Below are 19,022 nucleotides of genomic sequence, written 5' to 3'. Positions count from 1 at the left end.
ATTGATTTTTGACTTTAATTGCATGTGCAAAATCCCTTCATAGCCATACCTAGATTAATATTTGATAGAATAATCAGGGAATAGAAATCTCAGGTGGGGGGAGATCTTTAGATTTCTGCTTACCATAGAGTACTTCTTTTCAGAAATAATGTCAGTCAGAAGACAATGGAACAACATAGGGCAGCTTTGTTTCTAAGAGCCAAAAATTAGAAGCAACTCAACCAGAGAAAGGACAAATATGGTATATCTCTTCACTATGGTTTGATTCAACAATAAAAATAAATACTAAAAAAGGTCTAGGATAGGACCAGAGAAGTTCAGATGTAGAATGAATAAGTTCATTGGGTGACAGGATGTCAAAGAACTGAACTTATCTCTAAGAAATTAATGGTTCAGCAAGAATTGTGACATGAGCAAGTAGTGAAGTTAAGACCTAAAATTATCAAGGAATGGACTATTTGGCATGGGAGTCTGTAGGTGACTGTAACAAAGAAGAGTAGTTGGTTATAGTGTGAGGACATGAGACTCTCCTTCCATTGCTTTATGTAGATTTAAACCCTGGGTCTCTAGACTTTGTTGTCTTATAGACAACTCTATTTGGAATGCTTTATCGTATGTGAATCTACAACTAAAGTTGTCAACTTCATATGTCTTCCTGGGGGAAAAAAAGTAATTGCACAAAAATCTCCCATTTTAAAGGATGGAGAATAAGATCAGCAAGAACTGGTGTGTAGCAAACATATCATGCTTGTTGGAATATTAAAGACCCATTGCCTTGGTTATGGAATGAGATTCTTAGTCTTACTTTTCTTGTTCCCACTTCTGTACTCTTGAAGGATCTTCCTTATCCATTTCTTTCTATCACCACACTTGGGAGGGGAATTAGGAGGGATTCCCCTTCTGCAGGTGGTAGTTTGAAGGTTCTCGTATCTAGGGATTCCTTCAGATTTTGAGTAATACAAACTGGAAATGACATGAAAAACTCTAAAAAACTTGGTTGAATTTCCATTCAGTTCTTTTAGCTTAACTTCAAGAGCTGGTAACCAAAGGTAGAGATACTATGTAACTACCATGTTTGGGTCCATAATGAGGCTATGCTCCACTCCTTCTTTAGCCTTTAGCCCAATAGCCTGTATCTTGGCCTCTATCTTAACAAAATTCAAAACAAAAGGATGGGTTGGGAAAGCACTATTAACCTTCCTCTGCTCCCAGGCTGCAGTAGTTACCTGTTCTTTATAGATGGGGATATATTTTCCTTTTCTCAGACTATGTCTACATATAGGATGCACATGGGAAACCTCTGGATGTTTGGCCTCTGAGATTCAATGCTATTCTTTTGTTTTTACCTCCTTGTCTTTGCAGTAAGCAACCCTAGCCTCAGGCAGAGAATTCACCTTTTCCAATTTAACTAGACTCCAAATTACTGGAATCATAACCCTCTTGAACTGAAATCACTCAGCCTAAAGATTTTCTCATAGAAAAGTAGTATCACCCACATTTAACCACTTATTCTTTCATATAGGTCAATTTCAACCCCAAACCTCATGACATGGAACTTTATCAATCATCAAGAAGTAGCTATTGCTTTTCAATGTTATAATTTTTTCCTACCAGACTCTCTAAGACCTTGGGGGAGGCATTGGAGCCTGAGCTGTGAGACTTACCAGCTATTCAACAAGCTATCTCAAGGGTGGTGACTTCTCAGACTAGATTGTGTTCTCTCACTGCTCTTATACTTTCTGGAACTTGGACTCACTCATCTCATGGTAGTGACTTTTAACCTGAATTTAAAAGCTCAAGATCTACAATTCCATAATAGACTTTTCTGCAATTGAAAACCTGTCAGGATCTCACCAGCTTTGAGGATCATTTTTGCTTTTCTCCACTTGCCTACTTGGACACCAACATCAGGCAGAGATGATCTGTCTTCTTCCACAGGCACAAATCTTAACGTCACCTTGAGACACTGCTTCTTCCTGCTGCAGATCACTGTCTCCATCAGAACTTCTTTCCCCTCAAGTCACATCCAGGCCCTCACCCCGACAAGGCTACACCCCACCCCTCAATTTACTCTCTGGCTCCCACAGGGGTTCCCCACGTACCTTTCCCTCCCCCCTCCCCTTTGGTCCATCCTGATCCTGCCCTCCACAGCCAAGCTCATTTTCCTAAAGTAAAGTTAATGTTATAAAGCCTCTCTGTTCAAGAGTTGTTTCTCAGCATCCAATCTGGCATGGCTCCATCTTTCTCTGTGTGTTAGGTACCCATACATTAGGTCCAATTTCATTCCCTACAATTCTGTTTTTCGTGGGGTGGTTTCCTCTTTCCCTCTGTAACCATGAAAGTCCCTGTGTTTTTGTGTTTTCTTATGCTACTTCATCTCATGCCCCTGTTCTCTTCCTGCCCAAATTTCACTTATCCAGAACCTTAAAAAGGGTTTTTATTCTTCAGGGTCTGCTAGAAGCCTTTCTTCTCTAGGGTTATTCTCCTTTAATCTCAGTCAGATTACTTCCTCTTTTCACATCCGATTTCAACAATAAAGAATATTATTTCCAGTAGAATTGGATTAAAAATCAATATTTAAAAAAACCTACACAGACCCAAGACTTACAGTTCTATTTGTGCCTCTCTCTCCTTGCCAGATGAAAAGGAGTTTAATCTCTATACTACTCCTATAAATAATATTTAAAACCAGTTAAATCTGATCCCCATTTTTTGCATATTATCAAATATGCTTTAATCTCAAGCCCCAATATCTATGTGTTTTCTTTCTCTAAGCATTTCCCCAATTTAAAAAAAAATTCTAACTAAACAGTTCGTTGGAAAAATAAAATTACAAAATAAATTTGGACTGGGAACTTTGGCTGCATCGTTACTTAAAATATCTCATAAGACCCAGATTACTCACAGATAGAAACAGGACCCTTTCTTTGCCTCAAACACAGAGAATACACACTGACAGTCCTTCAATTACTTCTCGCTTATTTCTGTTTTATATATCTCAGCAGAATTCCAAAAGTCACATTTGAGAAGAAACACCCAGAGTGGAGTTTTATTTTAGAAAACCCTCAGGAAGAACTTACTGATTCCAAATCAATACAGTAGTAAAATACCAGCAGGAAGTGTATTAGTGGTATATTTAGAAGCCTTATTAGAAGCTGGATAATGAGATCCTGAACTTACACCTGCCCCTTGGTTTCACTAGGAAAGCAACACCTCAGCCTTGCTTGTAATTAGGTCTAATTGTTTTCTTGCAAAAAATAATCAGAGTAATTTAACCAGTGATCTGTTTTTGTTTTTGATAATTCAATCTGCTGCCATTCTCATGTAGTGAGGTCTGGCAAGGGTAGGACTAAAAAGTTGAGGCTTTTAATGTTTTGAAGCTCCTAACCCTGAATTTTTAGGGATCACAGCTGCACTGCAATTACTGACAATGTAAGCATTAAGAAGTTGCAAGAAGTTTTTCTTCTTCAGGAAAAAAAAATCTGTCTGGCTTATGGCTTAGTGGTTCAGCAGAGATGAGTGAGGCTAGCAGAGTCCAGCCAGTCATTCCTTGCCTGGGTGAACTCAACCCAGCATGACAGTAAAAGATGATAGTAATGAGGAAGTGGCAGAATGTTCTAGGAAGGTACTGCTTGCAAAACAAAGCCAATTAACACTTTTGAAATTGCCATATATTTACGTAGGAACTAATGCCTGAAAACTGCAGGTTATGGGAATAGATTCCAGGACTGAGAGCCAGGAGAGCTTGATTTCTAACTGAGCTCTGACCCTTCCTAGTTGTGGGATCTTAAGTAAATTTCCTAATCTCTCTGAGCCTCAGATTTCTCACTTTTAATAAAGGGATATACAATTTTTAATGGAATTAAATAGTTTGCTGACTGAGCAGTGAAGTCTGCAAATGTATGTTAGCATTATTAATCAGTGAACTCCTCAATCCAGGGCCCTATCTTAGCAGACTTCTGCCAGGGCAGACAGAATAAAGGAGCTTTCTCTTGTGGTGACCCAGTTCATGTTATATGGATTTAGGGATATTGTCAAATCCTGCCCCTGGAAACATAGCTCCAAAGGGACATTCCAAAGCCTTATAAAATAGGTCCCATAACAGCTCTGTCATTAATCAACTGAGATATGCTGAAGGCGGATGCAAATTAAAAAGGGAAAAATAAGCTCATATATGTTGATAAGAATTCTAGGCACTGAAATAGGTGTTTTACATATATTATCTCATAAAATGCTCCAACTGCCCAGAGAGTTATGTTTAAAATCCCTTTTAATCTCTTTGTGGATCAGAGAGATAAATCACTTTGCCCAAAGCCACACAGCTAAAACATGACATAGGCATAAATTTACTCAGTTCTGTCTGACTTAAAAAACTTTCTTTTCACTAAACTACATTGCCATTATTTTCAAGAAATGTAGCATCTTACAAATAGTCAAGTAGAAATCATAAATATTTAGTTAATAATACTGGGCAAGAATCATTATATTTTTTTTTATTATTATGTTATGTTAATCACCATACATTACATCATTAGTTTTTGATGTAGTGTTCCATGATTCGTTGTTTGCGTATAACACCCAGTGCTCCATTCAATACGTGCCCTCTTTAATACCATCACCAGGCTAACCCATCCCCCCACCCCCCTCCCCTCTAGAACCCTCAGTTTGTTCCATAGTCTCTCATGGTTCGTCTCCCCCTCCGATTTCCCCCCCTTCCTTCTTCTGTTCCTACTATCTTCTTCTTTTTTAAACATATAATGTATTTTTTGTGGGGGGTGGGAGGGATGGGGTGGCTGGGTGAAAGAATCATTATATCTTAAATGGTAAATTGTCTATAGTATACTATCAGTATCAGAGATAAGAGAAAAAGGGACAAAATTAAAGCTTATATCAACAAATTGAAGGGGAATTTGATTCAGGTAAATGGGTAATTGTAGCTTTGATTTCTCTGGAAACATGTAGGTATAGGAAACAGTTTTTGAGCATGAAGTTGACAGACATGGCCAAGTTACCAGACAATGCCAAGAAACCAAAACTATTCAGTCCACATATTTTGACTGTTTTCAATATGAAAATTCAATCTAATGTAATAAATGACTCAGCAATTACACAGACCAAATTGTGTGCTTTGAAACAAAAATCTCAATTTAAGAACAAGTTGTATGTTGATTCTTACCAAATAAGGATGGTAACCCTCTACCCAAGACCAGAAATGTTTTTACACTGCCAATGTGTTCTAGCATTTGTTTTAATTAAAACACACAATAAAATTGGGCTGTGAACTGACATAGTCATGTGAAGTGACCTCTTGCTCCTATTTCTATCACCATAAGACAAAGTCACAAGAAATTGAAATAGTATTCCCAACATCATACAGCTGCTCGGTGATAAATTAGGGCAAGAGTGAGTGTATACAGTAGTCCTTGTTATCTGCTGTTTCATTTTCCACAGTTTTGGTTACCTGTGGTCAACTTTGGTCTGGAAGCAGATGATCCTCCATCTCATTTGGTCAGAAGGTCAGTAGTAGCCTAATGCTACCTCACGGCGCCCACATCATCCACCTTACTTCATCTCATTCCATAAGCATTTTTTAAAAGATTTTATTGGGAGGGAGAGAGTGAATGAGCACGAGCGGAGGGCGGTGGGGAGGAGCAGAGGGAGAAGCAGAACCAGACTCCACCCTGAGCGGGGAAGCCCAACATGAGGCTGGATCCCAGGACCCTGAGATCCTGACCTGAGCCAAAGGCAGATACTTAACAGACTAAACCACCCAGGTGCCCCCATAGGCATTTTATCATCTCACATTACAAGAGAAAGGGCAAATACAGTACAAAAATTTATTTTGAGAGAGACCACATTCACGTAACTTTTACTAGAGTATATTATTATAATTGTTATATATACACTTATTAGCAAAAAATTAAACTTTATCATAGGTATGTATGTATAGGGAAAAACACAGTATATACAGGGTTCAGTACTATCCATGGTTTCAGGCATCCACTGAGGATCTTGGAACATTTCCCCACGGATAAGGGGAGACCACTATATAAATGATTTTCTCCCTTTTTTATGGCAAAAATAGTTCAAATTAGTCAAGCACAGAGTTAAGTCTAACAATAATGGTTTCAAACAGAGTATTAAATCTGTATGCCAATGTCAAAAATAATAAATCATGGAAGAGATAATGTGTAATGTAAATATAATCGTAAAATAATCTATATTCCTGAATTAAATAATAAAACTCAGGAACCTAGGACAAGCAGTTAGGAAAGAAATTATGTGTTAAATTCTTCTTTTTGCACGGGTGAATTCAATAGATACTAGTTGATTATACAGTTATTAGAGGATTATAGGTTCAGTTACATTTTATAAACCTTAAAGGTAGTGAAGTATGGAAGCTGGCTTGCACTTGCTCTGGAGAGCCAGTTGTGTGTCTCTTTGCACCCTGAATTCAGTGACCTTAGTTGGTAGCTTGAAATTGGCCACAGTGTTAATATTTGTACCATCAAATTGGCAAATTCTATAAATCAGAGAGTCTGTTTCAATTTCAGGGAGACTTATTGATGCACTGCTGCTTAAAGCTCACCATTAGTGGAAGTGTGCCTTCTTAATCACTAGGAGAAAAATAAGGAAAATGACACAAGCCTATGGCAAAAGGCACAAACAAAAAAAGAAGTGAGGACTCATGAAAATGGAGTAACAGGTAATAGTAGCAAATCATATTAAAATAATGTGAGTAGAAAAGAGGGGGAGCAAGTGTTCTAAGCAGAAGATATGGCATCTGGTAAGATCTGGAGGTAGAGACTGAGGTGTATTTGAGATACTGGAAGCATCCTGGTATGGAAAGGGACAGAGTTTAGAGAAACTGGACAAGCAGCCAGATTAAGATGGTTTTTTATGTCACATTGAGGAGTCTGGATGTCTTCTTAAAGGGCAAATAGAGGTCCCTGAATGCTTTAGGGAGGAAAAATGGTCATATTTAGAGTCAAATGAAGCTTTTCTTGCTTAGAGGATGGCAAATAGAGTGGAGGCAGAGAAGTGAACAGTGGATGTAAGGAGTCCCCCAGGCTGATGTGTACTCCTGGAAGCATCATGGTGGTTGACTGAATAGTATAATAGTAAATAGTATATAGTAAAATGAATACATTTTACAGCCAATTTGGTGATTGTGTGTGGGGGATCATGGCCCAGGGGAACTTAGGAATGATGCTAAAGTTTATGGTTTGGTGACTGGGTGATGGGGGTGGTGTTAAAAAAAAAGGGGAAGTTGCCATAGTCTTTGGATATGTTGAATGTGACCTGGCTTTGATAGCCCAGTGGATGGGCTACCAGAAAGATTAGAATATATGAAGGTCAAACTCATTTGGGAAAATTTGGATGGGATATGGAAGTTTGAGAATCATCAGCAAAGAGACAGTGTATAGATTTGGACTGGAGATAAAGATTTGGAAGTCTTCAGTAAAGAGAGACAATATGGATAATTTTGTAATTGGATGAGATTTCCTAAAAACCCAAGAGTAAGAATACAAGCAAGTGTATGATAGAATCCTGAAGAATAGCAATGTTTAAAGGTTGGGTAGAAGAAGGGACTTCTGCAAAAAGGTCTGAGTAAGCTCAACACCTAGTGCAATTGAGTGTCTGCTCAAAGTAGACACTCAACTAAATATCTGGGGAGTGAATGAATAAGGGAGGAAGGACAGGGGAAAGCAATTCAAGGACAAAAAAAGATGGGGTCAGGAGATACATCATACAATGGCACATTTACTGTGAAGCTGATAAAGGTGAAGACTCAGTGTCCCTCACTTCACAGCCCCCCTCCAAGGCTCTGTAACTAAACTTGCATTCATAATTGAGTGCTTTGTCACTTTTCCTATAAAGGGTTCAAAAATAGCAAAATCCTCAGGTCCTTCTAAACCTGGTCCCAACTCTGTATAAAATTCAAGGGAAAACCATGTCAAATGAGGAAAAAGTAGGCATTTCAGAATATAACCTCAGGAATCTTTATGCACTGAATTACTGAGCTTCAAAAACATGAAGTGTAAGCTATAGGAAATTGAGAAGACACTTGCAGAAACACCACTAGTGGGAGAGTTCTCCTCTTAGATCAGGATAATGGAATACAGGGCAAGAAAAATAGGAAAGCTATAGAGGATTTGAAGAATATAATTAGTAAGTTTGATCCAATAGAGATATAGTTAACCTCATCCAATAAATGCCATAATTGGAAATAGTTCAAAATGTTCTCTTTGACCACAAGGCAATACAACTTGAAATTAGTTTAAAAATCAAATAAAACCATTACTAAAAAAAATTTAAAATTCCCTCAAAGAATTTTCACTTCAAAGGTAATACAAGTAGATATTTTAGTATACTTAATCATAATAATAAAAAAAACATAATTATAAGAGTTAATACTATGAATAAAAGCCGTGTAAGACAGCTAAGTGTTTATGCAAGGAAACAGGAATAAATGAAAATAAATGCCTCTATATCAAGAAGTTAGCAAAAAGAAGATCAAGTAATTTTGAGAAAAGCAGGAGTAAGGAAATAATCAAATTAACACAGAAATGGGTTTCTTTGCAAATAGGAAAACAACCGAATTAGTACATAAACCCAAGAGCTTATCTGGAAAACTAAGTGAAACAAAGTAGGTAACCCCAAGCTTGTCTAATCACGTAAATAAACAAGTGGGAGTGGATGCAGAGAGAAGAGTACATACACAGAAAATAGGAGCTAGAAATCACTAGTAATACAGTGGAGATCACAAGGACTCTGTGAGAATATTTTACAAAACTCTCTTCAAATAAATCTGAATAGCTAGATGAAATGGATAATTTTCTAGGAAAATACAAATTACTAAAATTACACCCGGAAGATACAGAAGACTTCTGCGTGGGCGAACATATAAAGATATGGAGAAAGTTTTAAAGACTTCGTCCTCAAAACAGTGCCAGGCACAGATGGTTTCCTGGGTGAGTTCTTTCAACCTTCAAGGAACAGAAACTTCAATACTATTTAAATTGTTCTCAAGCAGAGAGAAAAAAGGAAAGCTTCCAAATTATTTTTCAAAAGCCAGCATAACATTGATTCCAAAATCTTAGATGAGGACAGAGAAAACAAAACTTGAGACAAATTTCTGTTCAGAATATCAGAGTTGAAGCTTCTGAGACATGAAGGGGTCCTGAGTCATTTGAGTTCAATTTCTTAAAATGGGCTGAAGGAATTGGTCACAGACAGTCACCATTCACATGAAAGATCATATATATAGTCTTCTTATATTCAAGTATAGATGTAAATATTTAAGTGTTTATTTCATGGTTAAATAGAATTTACTAAAAAAATTTTTAAGACTCCATTACAAAAAAGCAACAATAGTAAAATAATAAAGTGCAGTTAGTATTCATTCGTTGCTGGGCCCTATGTTAAGCTCTTTTTCAAGAATCATCCCATTTAATCACTATTAAAACTCTAAGTGAGAGCTATTAACATTATTCCCCCTTCAATGTAAGGAATCTGAGCCTCAGCAAGTATATTTCACAGCTAGAAAATGGTAGAGCTGGATTTTAGACCAAGGCAGGGCACTCTGGAAACTCTTCTCATTTTTCAAATGAATTTCAGTTTTGTGTGTATGTGTTTTTTTTTTTTTTTTAAGATTTTATTTATTCATTTGATAGAGAGAGTGAGAGAGCAGCAGAGGGAGAGGGAGAAGCAGGCTCCCTGCTGTGCAGGGAGCTGGATGTGGGCCTCGATCCCAGGACCCTAGGATCATGACCTGAACCAAAGAAAGATACTTAATTGCCCCTGAATTTCAGTTTGTAAAATGACCATCATCTGGCACCCTGAGCGAAGTCATGTGCTGTGCAGATCCCAAGTGCTGGAAAAAACACCTTCCATAAGAAGTAGGGGTGACATATATGCTCCCATGTGCTAAATATATTTGTCCTGGAGTAGAGGCATATCCAGGCTGGGAAAGAGCAGAGCTGTCAACCAAAGCTAAGACAGTAGAAAACTGAACAGGATGACTTGAGATCAATAGGCATTGAGGTAGTGAGGCAATGACATTCATGCTCATAGTAGAAAGACAATTGTGTGTCAATCTTAGGTCAGAGGATGCTTTATTGGGCCAATGATTCATGGGGCAACTGAAATAGTAGACAAACTTTTAGACGCATGTACATATATGTATGTCTGCAGATCACATCTGTGACTTTCAAAAGATTCCCCAAAAGGGTTATACATTCACAAAAGTTTGCACATCCTTGCTGCAGATGGGAGTAAGATGCTAGAAGATTACAGTGGCTCCAGTTAGCAAAGAAAGTGACCTGGACAGCTGTCTGTTTTCAGGCTGTGCCAGCCAGGGGGTGGGTACATCAAGCTCTATCCTCTTTCCTCTGCCCTCCCCAGCAGGGCTCCTACTTCCAGACTTTGCCTTCCTGCTCTCTCCTGCCCATTCAATGGATATGGCAGGAGGGGTGGGGAGTACTCTTTCCTGTGAGTATCTCAGTCTTTGTGCCTGTGCTGGTGTTGTTTGCCAAGGACCCGATTGCATAAATGTTCTTGTGGCTCTCATCCCGGTCCTGAGAGCCAAAGCAACATCACAGATAAGAACTAGTAATAAAATAAACTTGTCAAATCACTATGTTGTACACTTGAAACTAATATAACATTGTGTGTCCACTATACTCAAATTAAAACAAAACAAAACAAAACAAAACAGATGCAGGGATTGAGTTGGGGTAGAGGGTCAGTGTGTACCTTTTCTTTCCACAGAGCTTCTCCTGAACTGGCCTTTGTCTTGCCAGGACTAACTATTCACTTAGTGCTTTTCGTGTGCTCTGACTTAGTGCTTTTATATGGATCCCGCATTATTTGGGATTAAAAGAAACAAACTGGAAAACTCATATTTCCAATCCTGGTTCCAGACTTAAAAATAACAATAACAACAACAAAAATGAAGAGTGTGGCTGGATGCTCACAAGAGTTACCATGTAGGGTGGGTTATCAGGTAGAAAATTGTCTCCTACTGAGGAGATTTTCTTTTCAAACATCCTCAGTGTGAACCTTAATAGGCACAGCCGGAAAGGGAGTGCCGTGTTGCTAATATAGCTAAAATTAACCATTGGAAGTGGGGCGTGTGGTGTCTCTATTTTAACCAATACCATATTCTGCTTGGAAATAACGGGGCTGAGAGCAGGAGAGAAGGTGGTGCAAAAAGCAACAGGAAGAACAAATCCAAGAAAAAATGAAATTGCCTACTGCAAGAGAATAAATAAAAAACCACAGGAATTACTTATTGGTGTAGTCTCAAAGGCCTCATGAAAAGTAACTCTTTGATTTACCTTCCCTGTTTCCTGTAGTGGCTGCCAGACAAAATTAAAAATGGGCCCATGAAATTAGTGAGACCGAGACAGACATAAAGTATGCTTCAGAGGCTCCAACTTTTAAGTGCCTTTCCACTTAATTGTCTTTGGTTGCCAGCTATGGAGGGATGAAGAGAGAGAAGATGCAGCCTGGCTTGAAACATTTGCAGAATATCAAGACTAAGCACTCTGCTCTGCGCATGCTGGTGACTACCCTCCTGTGTTTTACCCTTACCTCAATACTGCATTCCTCCTTCTAACTGGGCATATGCCAAGACTCAGGTAATACAGATTGCTAGAGCAGGGAACATTTTGGTGAAGTCTATCAATGTAATTCCCTCTAGAAATACCACTCGATATTTCCCGGCTTTTTTGATGAGGCCTTTGTTGGACAGAGTTCCAGGAATGGGAAGGGGAAGTAAAATCTCTCCTCTCTGCCTCAGCCCAGCACTTTCATGATGGGGTAGCAGTTTACCCTTTGATGACATAACATACTGATTTATATGCAATAAATGTTTATTGCATACCTACTATAACAGTTATCTCTTGATACAGTGATGCTATTAAATAACCACAAATCACAGTAGCATACAAGAATAAGTGATTATTGTATCTGGAATCAACTAGAGGACAGTTAAGTGATTGCTGATTTTTCCTGGGCTCACTCATGAGTCTGCATCTAGATTAGTTGGCTGGCTGTTGGCTAATCTAGAATGGCCTTTGTTGGGACATCTGGGATGACCTGACTCTCTGCCATATATCTTTCATCCTCTACTGGGCTAGTCTGGGCATGTTTTTTCATGGTGGTGGCAGAAGCTCAAGAGAACAGGCAGAGGCACACAAAGCTTCTTGAGATGTAGGTCTAGAACAGGGAGGGACACTGGCATTCCTGCCACATTTTCTTGGCTGACGCAAGATGCAGACTAGTCCAGATTCAAAGAATAGGATAGGAAAGTAGATTTTCTGTCTTTAGTGAGAAAAGCAGCAAAGTCACATGGAACATAACAAGGACACACGAAAGGAGTACAAATTAGGATTATTGCAATTTACCACACATACTGTATGCCAACTCTGCGCTACATGTTCATAAAAACCCAAAGTTTCTTTGACCCCTAGACTCTTTCCCTTTCTACATGCACATGTTAGCTCATCCTTGCTAGGGAGAAAGGACAGTCCTGATTATTTCACTGTATATACCATTTTCATGTGTTTCCCGGCCCCATAAGTCTTTGTGGAAAGCAACAGAGGTGTGTGTGAATATAGGAGGAGCTCTTCCATTAAACCTGTAGCCTGGGCTATAAGCATAATGACACTGAAACTCACAGAGTGGATGCTGTTGGTGCTCCACTCAGATCCCCAGCTACTGTGAGTGTTGGCTACTCATGGCTCATAGCTGTTTCCTCTTCTCCAGAAAATTGCCTTCAGCCAAGCAAAGGCTGCCTTACTTCAGGAGCTATGCACCTGTCTCCACCTCTCACCCCAGCAGCCTTTAGCTGATGACATAAAATGGGAGTATAAAAGACTGCCCCCTTGCCTGAAGGGATGGCCAACTCTGTGGTGCAACTTGAGCTCTAGAACCCTTGCTAGGATCAGCCTGTCGTTAGCCTTTAGCTCAAACTTCATCCTTAGTTTGCATCTTCTGCTGTTCCATCCTGCTTACCTCACTCCTGTTTTCCTGGGAGTACTCCATTAATAAATCACGTGCAACTAAATCCCCATGCTTCTAGGAACCCAAACTAAGATAGCCATGTAACAGATAGTCAAAGAGGAGAAGGCATTCTCCTCCTCTTCATCAAAGACCAACTTATACTTCTGACTCTAGGGTGATCCACCGTAACGGGTGTGGTTTCTAGCTAAAGGGCAGCAGTGCCCAGCAGGCTATGGAGGGATGACTGTTGAGCAGTGGTGATGCCTAAAATGCTTAGAACTATCCATCTTCCCTCTGAGGCACCCTAGAGGCTCTCAGACATAACTGGCTGAGGCTTGGAGAAAGGAGAGGGGAAGGAAATCCTAAGTAAGAGAGAAAAATCAATAACACTGGCGTGATTATTGCTAACTGGTAAATGTTAATGTTAACATGAGTCCATCTATATTAATAGTCCAATCCAGTGAGAACCACTAAAGCTTGGGTTACATTTGCATCCTAAGTAAGCCTAGGGATTTTTTTGTATAACTCTTGGACCAAAGTATGTTTCTCTGAATGAAATCTAAGGATGGAGACACATTGCAGTATCTAATATTTCAAAAGAGCTACTGCCTGTCTCCACATCTCCATGGGGGGCCTCAGCAACCCTGGTGAACTTAGGAGTATTAGGTCTGCTTTTACAGAGCACTTCAGCTTTCATATCCCGCATCAACCTTCTAACTAGCATCCTGCCTTAGTCAGTCGTTTTTAATCCATTCTCCCTCCCCTTTGATTACAAGTTAAAATTCAAATAACCTTGCATGATATAAAAGGCATCTTATTATATGGTCCCCAGTGCCTTTCCAGCCCTGCTCTTTCTTCACTTTTTGCTGGGTCTAGACTGAGCTAGACTATTTGCTGAGTAAGCCAGGAGTGTTGCCCTGGGCGGACTGTACACATGATTTTCATCGAGTTGGTGTGTCCTACTTTATGTTCTATGATTGGTAAACTTCTAGTCATCTTTCATGATTCACCTTCATCCTCACCTCTTTATGGAGTGTATCCTAACCATATTAATGTTGTTTCTGCCTCAGGATATATCATATACTCATTATATTCATTCTGGGCACCCCGGGCACTTTGAACCTGCAACTCTCATAGGAATTCTCAGATTGATGAATGAATTAGAATACATTACTCTTCTTGAAAACCTGCCTAACCCCTGAAAGCAAATATGGCAAACAAAAAATGCACAAAAGAGTTCAAGTGTATTGAGCAAAACAGAATGTCTATAAACTTTAAGCCATGCTCACCCTTTTATTCAAACCCACCTAGTATGACTCCTTGATGTTGCTTAAAATATAAAGTCTGAACTGAAGAGTTTGGGGACATTTTCTTGTCTTTTGATGGTATGAACACCATATGGGTAGACAATGTGTCATATCAAATCCAGCTCAAAGGAATAAACCAGGCCCCTTTCCTTTGTTAATTTATATATTTCGTTCTCTTCCAAATTTAGGTCAAACATGTCTCTATAATAACTACATTAACTAAAAAGAAAAGTTAAAAATTTTAGCAAGAGGTAAGATGTGGGAACATTTTGTAGTTTCTCCTTAGGGTTCTAGAATGCCTTGTGGTGGGGGAGGGGAAGCTCTGTGAGTTACAGCCCACGTCCATCAATGCTATATTATAGCCCTCAAATGGATCTGGAGTTTGAACTTCTTAAAACAAAGGATACTGCCCATATGTGTGTCCTCCTTGTTACTTAGTGTCCAATCACCGAAGTTGGATGATCACCAAAGAAACACAAATCTCATTAAAAAGTAAAGGAAGGTGAAAGATCACACTTGTATCTATTTTTGTGACTCTATTGTTTTAGAGACTCAGGTAAGAATCACTTGGGGAGCTTGATACAAATGTTTTGCCTAAGTTTAACCATTCAGAAAATTCTGATTCAATGAGACTGAATGTGGTCAAGGAGTCTGCTTTTTTTTTTTTTTTTTTTGAGAGAGAGAGGGAGAGAATGCAAGCAGGGGAGGGGCATAGGGAGAGGGAGAGAGAGAATCTTAAGCAGGCTCCACACTGAGTGTGGAGCCTGATGTGGGGCTCAATCTCAAGACCCTGAGATCATGACCTGAGCCAAAACCAAGAGTCAGACACTTAACTGACTGAGAGCCACCCAGGTGCCCCAAGGAGTCTGCTTTTTAAATAAACGTCTCAGATGATTCTCAGATAGGAGGGATGTCAACCGTACTTTGAGCACTCACTGCTTTAACTATTCTGTAATCACACAAGCTACAACTCTGAGGAAAAAAGGGATACAAAATATTATTTTCATGTAGGAGCAGGTCAATTCCATGGTCAATAGTTTCCTTCTTTCTCTGGCATAGATCTTCATCTGACTTCTCCCTGTCTGACTTTTGTTAGACTCAACTCACTTGGTAAAACTACAGCACTGGTCAGATTCAACTCTCTTCTCATTCCACAACTGCATTCATGCCACAGAATATGACAGAGAAAAACTCAAACTCACAGCCGTGCTGACTGACCTCCCATCTGGCTCTGTGGTTTCATCAGGGTAAGATGCCCACTGAAAATATTTCTAAAAAATGGACAAAATGAATGAAAGCATATATGATGGTTTGAAGGTATTTGATTGTAACCAACAAAGGCAGGAGTTGAGGGACTACAATCACTGAGAAGAAGGAAGCAAAGGAGATGAGGTCTTTACTCACTCTAGCTTTCTTATTGGACATTTACCAATTTGTCATTTGGAGAAATAGAGCCCAGGAAGAAAGAGGCAGCCAGGCAGCCATGCTGGGTTGATGAAACATGTTGGTGCTCAGAGCTTTCAAGACTGTGAGAGCTTGCCAGGTGAAATTCTGGAGAGAATTTTTACTTTTCCTTCTCCAAAATCTCTTGACTCTACTTACCTCAAGTGACAGCCATGAAGGTGCACATCTTGGGTCTTTCTTCAAAAAAGAACTTGCCGAGGGCACCTGGGTGGCTCAGTCAGTTGGTGTCTGCCTTTGGCTCAGGTCATGATCTCAGGGTCCTGAGATCAAGCCCCACATCAGGCTTCTTGCTCAGCAGGGAGCCTGCTTCTTTCTCTCCCTCTGCCTGCCTCTCTTTCTATCAAATAAATAAATAAATAAATAAATAAATAAATAAATAAAATCTTTAAAAATAAATAACTTGCTGAGGGGTGCATCTAGTTGATAACCTTCAGGTGCAACACCTTCAAGATCTTCCTCAGTTTTGAGCCCAAGCTCTGTTCTTCCCATGCAGACCCCAGGCAGTAGCTTAACATGCTGAGGCCTGGCCACTTCTGCGCAATGTGAGACTCTTGTATAGGCAATCACTTCACCAGAGCTCCCTGATAGGCTGGCTGTGGCCTTCCAAGAGCTGCACCATAGTTGGAGGCTCTCATACCTGATATGCCTTCTTCCCCCTCTCCTTTCATGGGCCTCAGACCTGCACCGTGGTTTGAGAGCTCTCTCTACTTCTCCTTCCTCAGCTCCCCACAAATCCTTTTCCTTCTAATTCTGTCTTTTTCTCTGTTTCCTGGAAGCCTAATTGATGTGCTCCCCTAGCCACCACCTCAATTATTTGCTCTCTTTTAGCAAAACTTCTTGAAATTGTTGTTAAACTCACTGTCTCTAATCCTTTTCTTCCTGTTGGCTTTTAACTCCCTGCAATCACACCTTAACAACCCCATCACCACTTGCAACACATGCACATATTCACATATTCCTTGGAAACTGTTCTCATTAATGTCACTAAGGACCACTTCCATATCACTCTCCGCTGACTTGCCAGAGTGAATTACTCCCTCCACCTTGATTTCCAGGACACTGCTCTCTCTGTGTCTCTTTCTTTGTCTCTCTTTCTCTCTGTCTGTCTCTGTCTTTGTCTCTCCCACTCTTTTTATTCACATATCTCAGTGGAAACTCTTTCTAAGTCTTTATTTTGATTCTTCCTCTTCAGTTTAGAAAGCCCCAGAGCTCAGTCCTTGGGCATCTTCACTTCTCTATTGACATTCCGTAGGTGATTTCATCTAGTCCAAAGAATTTAAATACTGTTTAAATGCTGACAACCCCCAAACAACATGTAAACCCACCAGCCATCTCTCTCCTCACACTCCACACTCCACCTCCCCTCCACTTGGAGGTTTGGAAGAACCCTCCACTTGACAATTCTGGCCTTTCTCCTACCCCTCAACTTTTCTCCTCTCAGGTTATGATAATTCTATCCTTCCATCTGCTCAGTCCCCCAATCTTTGAATCTGCTTTCTCTCATTCCATATCCAATTCTGTTGGCACCAGCTTCAAAATATCTAGAATATGTACAGAATTGGACCACTTTTTTACCTTCTCTGCTAACACTGCCCTGGTCTGAAACACTGTCATTTATCCCTAGGATAATAATCACAGTAACAGAGTTCCTGGGCTCCCTTCTGACTGTAGTGTATTCTCAATACAGCAGCAATGGAGAACTTCTTAAATATAAATTAAATCATGTCACTTCTCTACTCAAAACTCTCCAATGGCTGACAGTTTTAAACACAGTTGAGGGCACCTGGGTGGCTCAGTTGGTTAAGCGACTGCCTTCGGCTCAGGTCATGATCCTGGAGTCCCAGGATCGAGTCCCGCATCGGGCTCCCTGCTCAGCAGGGAGTCTGCTTCTCCCTCTGACCCTCCCCCCACTCATGTGCTCTCTCTCTCAAATAAATAAATAAAATCTTAAAAAAAAAAAGAGTAAAAAAAAAAAAAAAACCACAGTTGAAACTAGAACCCCTATTAAGTCTTGCAGGTCCCCTTACCCTCTCCCACCTCCTGATAAGTCTCTGGCTTCCTTTCCTGTTAGTCTTTCTCTTAGCCTCACCGGCTTCCTTGCCACTCCCCAGTGCACCAGGCATGCTCCTGCCATAGGGCTTCTCTGAACCTGTTCTCTCTGACATGATTGCTTTTCCATGAGAACAACCTTGAATACAGTAGTCACTTCTTATCTGTGGGTTTGCTTTCTGTGGTGTCACTCATGATCAACCGTGTTCTGGAAGTAGATGTTTCTCCTCTGAAGGATAATCAGAAGGTCAGTAGTAGCCTAATGGTAAGTCACAGTGCCTGTGTCACTCACCTCACTTCATTTCATGTGGACATTTTATCATCTCACATCATCATAAGGAGAAGGGTGAGTACAGTACAATAAGATATTTTCAGAGAGAGAGAGAGACCACATTCACGTGACTTTTATTACCGTATATTGTTATAATTGTTCTATTTTATTATTAGTGAATTTGTAAATTAAACTTTATCTTAGGTATGTATGTGTGGGGAAAAAAACATAGTATATATAAGGTTCATCACTATCCATGGTTTTAGGCATCCACTGAGGGTGTCAGAACACATGCCCAACAGATAAGGGGGGACCACTGTACCCTATTTCATAATGCCACCAGAGCACCACTCCCTAATTCTCCTCCTTCCCATCCTACTTAACAACTTTCTTTTCTCATAACACCTATCACTATTTAGCTACTATAAAATTATATTACACATTATGCTTACAGTTTGTTATCTATTTATTGTTTATTGGTGGATTAAGGAATGTATTGAATGATTTTTCTAAATATTCTGCCTAAACTCTGAAAGCAGGTACAGATACCCCCCACTTGTCAAAAGTTTACATTGTGCCACTTTGCTTTTATGGAAGACCTACATTAGTACCTGTTTTCTCTAACTGAAAGAAATCTGAAGAGGATTTTAGCTTTTAAGGCTAACGTGAAAATAGCATTTTTTGTGTAGCAAGCCATTACAGAGGCAGCGGGCACCTGAGCAGTAGAGGGGTCCCGCCTAGCTCCTTCCCCAGGATCCACACTCAGCATCTCAACATCCAGCCGCCAGAGCTTTGACCTGGGTCTGTGAGCATCTGTGCTTTATCTCTATTTAGTTTGTGCATCCATTAGCAAGATAGGTTCTAAGATATTAGAAAAGCCTAACAGAGGTTAGTTGTTGGCTCTGGAAATGCTCAAAATT

General features: G+C 39.8%; 1 long non-coding RNA gene across 3 annotated transcripts in view; it reads left to right on the top strand.

Moving 5' to 3' along the window:
- Positions 1-19,022, top strand: part of LOC144382001 (uncharacterized) — a 332,648-nt gene that overhangs the window by 196,319 nt on the left and 117,307 nt on the right. The window contains exon 4 of one of the 3 annotated variants that reach the window (XR_013448414.1): positions 5,452-5,516. The exons of the other annotated variants lie outside the window; for them this stretch is intronic. This is a non-coding gene — a long non-coding RNA (uncharacterized LOC144382001). The remainder of the gene's footprint in view (positions 1-5,451; positions 5,517-19,022) is intronic. 3 annotated transcript variants of the gene reach the window in all.

This window comes from Halichoerus grypus, chromosome 1, assembly GCF_964656455.1.
Source record: "Halichoerus grypus chromosome 1, mHalGry1.hap1.1, whole genome shotgun sequence".
NCBI classification, from domain to species: domain Eukaryota; kingdom Metazoa; phylum Chordata; class Mammalia; order Carnivora; family Phocidae; genus Halichoerus; species Halichoerus grypus.
Note: the sequence above shows the minus strand (reverse complement) of the source record. Positions and strands in the feature narration are given on the sequence as shown.